The sequence below is a fragment of the Triticum aestivum genome, chromosome 2A, assembly GCF_018294505.1.
Source record: "Triticum aestivum cultivar Chinese Spring chromosome 2A, IWGSC CS RefSeq v2.1, whole genome shotgun sequence".
Lineage (NCBI taxonomy): Eukaryota > Viridiplantae > Streptophyta > Magnoliopsida > Poales > Poaceae > Triticum > Triticum aestivum.
Window position 1 is genome coordinate 666,373,278 of NC_057797.1, and position 5,361 is coordinate 666,378,638.

The 5,361-nt window shown below is 41.7% G+C and overlaps 1 long non-coding RNA gene across 4 annotated transcripts; it reads right to left on the reverse strand.

Moving 5' to 3' along the window:
- Nucleotides 1-550: 550 nt before the first annotated feature.
- On the reverse strand, nt 551-4,065 carry LOC123190074 (uncharacterized). 4 transcript variants are annotated; one of them, XR_006496141.1, is made up of 6 exons: nt 3,622-4,065; nt 2,874-3,499; nt 2,534-2,571; nt 1,908-2,043; nt 1,513-1,631; nt 551-920 (listed from the first exon to the last, which is right to left on the reverse strand). It is a non-coding gene; the product is annotated as an uncharacterized lncRNA (long non-coding RNA). The 4 variants fall into 4 exon arrangements; XR_006496139.1 differs by having other exon boundaries at nt 2,874-3,074; nt 3,358-4,065; XR_006496138.1 differs by having other exon boundaries at nt 2,874-4,065.
- Between the last annotated feature and the right edge of the window lie 1,296 nt (nt 4,066-5,361).

The following is a 5,361-nucleotide window of genomic DNA, read 5'->3' on the forward strand; positions in this document are numbered from 1 at the left end:
GAAAGCTGGAGCACGACGCTGAAGCTTCAACATTTCTAGACATTTCCGAATAGGCTTACATGTATGCTTCTTGCCCTGGAGTTGCCACCCAGTGGAATGTTTTAGCAATGTTACCTTTATCTAGAAATATATATCTCCTCTAGTAATAGCTCATCTAGAAAAATGTTGGTTTTCACTTCTATACTTTGCATGTAATCTTTCATCAAGATCCCACACATGGATATAAATTCTCTGCCATTTGACACACAATCGTCAATTATAATATTTCTCTAATGAACCTTTTTATTCTATTTTTTTGCTAGCTCTAGTATATCATAAATGCTAAAATGAAGAAATTTGAGGATATGTTATAAATTTCAGTGTTGCTACATCTACAATCCATATGATAAACAATAGTGACTCGTAGCTCATACATGTACAATATCCATATTAGAAGGTTCATCACTCTTTCCTGCTCCATGCTTGCTACAGTTAAGAGAGAGAGTATGCATACAATGTTTTATCCTTGCAATATGAGATGCAAAGTACAGACCCACAACGGTATTTCAAATAGGCACAAGAGAGAGAATATATTGCATTACTTCTATAAGAAATATAATAGTTTGAATAAATTGATATCCAGGTTTGTCACTTAAAGAAACATGTTTCCTGTAATCTAGACATTTGAAGCGGGCAAGCAGCTAAAATAAACTTAATATGAAGCTCTACAATTCTCTCATTGGTTCTGACATACTGCAATTCCCTCGTTGGTCCTGACATATTGGATCCTTCATCTTGCATCCTGGGTTAAGGTGGTTATACTTTCCAAGAAATTAAAAAAATCTTCATGCTTCAGTTGCTTGTTACCTGCCATACAATGTGTCATCTCAACAAATACCGGAGGACTAATAGACACAGTCCTGGGCCAGTTGAAGTGGTTTCTGCAAAAGGAAAATCATAATATTACAAATTGCAAGCTGTCCAAAGAGAAAAATCAGGTTAACTTGACGATTCGACAGTTACAATACTGGAGAAACTGGAATTTACAAAGTTAACTGGTACTAAATAATAAAGCAGAATCAAGTTGTACATCCACTTCTTTATGTTGTGAAAAAACTTATGCATCATGCAGAACACTGAAATAACTACAGAATTTGCACAAATAGAAATAGCAAGCTTGTGACACAATAATCAGGTTATCCTGATGGTGCTCAGACATGTAATTAGAAAATATTTGACTGGTGCAGACTGAAGTAACCATCTACTAAAGTCGACCATAGCTCCAAGATCAAAATGTAATAATCATAATACAAGTTTCCTTCAAGGAAAAATTGTAACATATTTGCTTGTACTCTGGTAATAGCTATAATCGTTCATAAGATAACCAACATGTATTTTGACAAACTGATGTATATTTTTTATCCATTTCTTTGCGACCGGATCGCCCATCAATGTAGGCAGGCAGACGCATACAAGGACTTTGTGGCGCTGGCCTGATATAATGTAAATGTAGAGGTGCCAACTATTAGTTACCTGGGAAAGACGGTGTGTTCATCAGAGCCTGGACTCCTCTTTTCCCAAATTCTGTAGCTAATTCAGGTTGGAAAATTGATGAAAAATTCTTCAGTCATCATATGCAGGAGTCACTCAATCTGACATAGTAGAGCATGAGTCATTACGCGGGAAAAAATAAGATGGGTGAACAAAATAATTATTTCTCCTCAATCTGACATAGCAGAGCATGAGTATACCCAAATAGTTATATAATTTGCTTGCTTTTCCATACTACCTAGATAATTAGATTTCCTTGAAGGCAGAATCCGTAAGAAAGGAATATGTAGAAATTATAAAACCAACATAAAAGCAAACTGACATTGTTCTAACCTTACAAAATCAGTTGCATTAATAAGAAAACCGAAACTTCTTACCCTGGTGCTTGCAGGTTTGAATCACTCCAAGAGATCAATGGGCAAATCATGGTAGCTGCTTTGTTCTGCTGATTGTGCCGACATACGGACGGATTGCATCGCAAATTTGACAGCCAATAGCGATGGGAGAACATCTCTGACAAAAACAAATTCATGATGTGATCTCTATTCCGTGATAGCTGGTGGAGAAAGGAGATTGGAGATATAGGAATATAATGAGGGGGTGGGGGTCCAAGGGGAATTTAAGGCCATCAAATTTAGTTCTAAATACTGGCATTGTGACTGAAAGATCATTTATATTATTACAGAAAAACTACCGAATGAATGTGGATTTCATAGTTAGAATTGCAAGAAAATTTATATGAATATGCTATATTTAAAAAATGCTAGCCTTGAACCCTTTTGCCACAGAACAAAGTAACTACATACATACAAATCTATATAATACTCGTACTATAGGCCGCTAGTTTAATTTATGTATATGCAACAGTTTCAAAGTCTGGCTATGGATCTTCAAAGAAAGGATTATAAGCTCTAGGCATGATATTGAGAGATCTGGAAAGGTTGTATAACTTAAATGTCAATTATACTACATAGGATAAATAGTTGAACTCTAGGCACCATACCTCTATTTATGCTAGAAGGCAGAAAGATTAGAAACACCCTGCAGATAATCAGAGACTTAGTCTGTATTTGCTAGAAACAATAGAAAATATGCAAATCCTATATCCATACAGAATATCGACTTATTTTGTTGGCTAACGTGGGGTAACATAGAAAAACATCTGAAAGCCTCCTGCAAACTCCAAACAAAATTGGCCAGCTGTATCATTTCCTTTGAAGGTCAGGTGTTTCATTGTGTTCATGTAGAAGCTCTAGAATACATGGTGTCGCTCCAGGATGCATAGTAAGGCTACAACAGTGAGCAGAAGAAAATATGAGGAAGATGGGCGAAGCCACACATACCAAAGGAGCACAAGATTGCATGGAGGAGAATTCGACCCAAGCCATCCCCAAGGTGCAGGAACGCGACGCCGTCCGGCACGTCCCCGAGATCCCAGCGCCATCTTGGAAATAAACCATGAGGGCACCTTGCATGCCAGACTTACTTCAGAAAAGGCATTGGTTTCAAGAATCCAATGAACCGATCGCCCAAGGTTGCAACATCTGAAAAAATGTCAGATAAGCAAATTCGGTGAGAGCACAAAAGAACTATAAAAACACAAAATCTCTCAGTTTTGTACAGATCAATGGCATATTTAGGTGGTTTGCCATGTTTCTAACAGAATTCAGATTCAACCAAAGGAGGTGCATGACAACTGCATTTGATCCACTTATTAAACTCGGTTGTACTTTCTAAGATATTAAGTGTCACGTTATGACTTGCAGAAGTGAGCTATTGAGGTAGTAGATAAATTGTATTGCTATGGGGCAATATGGATAGCAGTACAGGCAGACTTTGCACAAGTGGAATCATATATGTCTCCTCCCGTGTGTTGACCAGCTCGTCACAAAGCGGACTTATGGTAGCAGCGGGATCGACTGTCTGCCAGGCCTCCAGGAACAGCAGGTTCTCCTCATGAACGCAGACCCTGCTTGGGTGGGTCTCAAAACCACAAATCAGCAAGGATTGAAGAGCAGGTCAGTCTGAACCAAAATTTCAAGCGTTGGCTTAATTGAACAGGGGCGGGGAGCGGCAGTAGCCGGCAATTACAGGGACACGCCGAGCATCATCCACATGATCGAGTGGCGACCGAGACTGGGGGCTGCCGGTGGAAGGTGGCGCTGCAGGTCGAGCGGGGCGGTGCTCCGGTGGCGATGACGGCGGGGCCCGGTCGGATCCGGGCGGATCTGGCCACGGAGGATCCATTTCCGGCGGATTTGGTGTGGAGGCGGCCGGATCCAGCGAGATTGAGGTCCAACGGCGCCATGGAGGTCATGTCCAGCGAGAAAGAGGAAGAGAGGTGAGAGGAGATCGAGAAGGAGGAGAAGGGAGAGGGGCGAGGTGGCGGAGCGACCGGAGATCCTTAGCGGGGAAGGTCGCCGGCGGCGGGGCGTGGCGGAGGTGTGGGGTCGCCGGCGAGGCGGCTTGCGGGCGCGAGGGGAGCTCCGCAGGAGGGAGCTGCGGGCGACGGCGCGGTCCGGTTCGGGCCCGGGATTAGAGGGGTTTCTTTGTAAAATTGAAACGTTATCCACACTTTAAGTAGGACTGCGGGTTAATTTCTCAGAAACATGGGGACTTTTTTGCAAAACAGCCGACGCGCTGGTTTATTAGTAGGTAAAGATAAAGATAAAGATATAATAATATCTTAGATTATACAAAAAATATACAATGTGTATGAAAAAAGTAGACATGAAAACCAGAACCACAGCGCTGGGAGCCTCCTGACGAGGGATGGGTTAAAGTAAACTCAGATGGTGCAGTGTCAAAATTTGGAGCGAAAGGAGGAGGAGGAGGAGCAGTTCTTAGAGATCACAATGGTGCCTTTCTGGCAGCTACCTGTCATCATTTTCCAAACATTATGGATCCAGAAGCTACTGAGGTCTTAGGGTGTCGACGTGCTTTGCAGGTAGCAGCAGACATTAACGCAACAAGAGTTCATCTGGAGTTGGATGCTCAAGCTGTGGTGAATATGCTGAAACATTCAGCGAGGAATCTGTCGGCTAACGGCCCTTGGATTGAGGAGGTGAAAGCTCTTCTTGGGTCCTTCGTCGAGTACAAGATTTCTTGGGTTCGGCGTTCTGCTAATATTGCCGCGCATAAATTAGCTAAAGTAGGTGTTGGTGATGAATTTGTGTAAGGTGTGGTTGGGGGTCCCCCCAGACTTTGTTATTTCTGTAATCGCAAATGACATTCCGGGGTTTGAGTTTTAAATAAATGCGGCAATATTTACCCTAAAAAAAGAAAACATATATTTGTCACAAAATGTTATTCAAGTATTTTAAGTTTTATAAATGAGTACAATTTTTTTCCTGCTATATACGAAAAATGTACAATGGGTATGGAAAATATAGACATGTGTTGAAAAAACTCCTGAAGAAAACCAAAGAAAGAAATAATGGAAACCAAAAAAAATAAAGGAACAGGAAAAAGGGAAAAGGGAAAAAAATAAAACCGAGGTAAAATAAAAAAAAGACCATTCGGAACAAACCAAACAGAAAGAAATCTCCCTATTATACAGGGTCAGCCCATGACCCCGGGCGAAAGGGGCGGCCCCCTCCAATTAGTCACTCCCCCGAGGAGATTTGTTTCTTTGAGTTTGTACACAAAGGAGAAAAAAGGCCAACAAGGGCCAGCAGATTAGAGGTCTAGAGGCGGCGCAAGGTAGCATCCTGCTGTGGTCAGCACGTCCAGCACGCGGCCAAGTTGATCTCGATCATGCTGCCTAGAGAGCAGGTGTCAATGCTATAAAAAGGCAAAGAATTTGAGTAGAGTGAGTGGCCCACCGCAAGA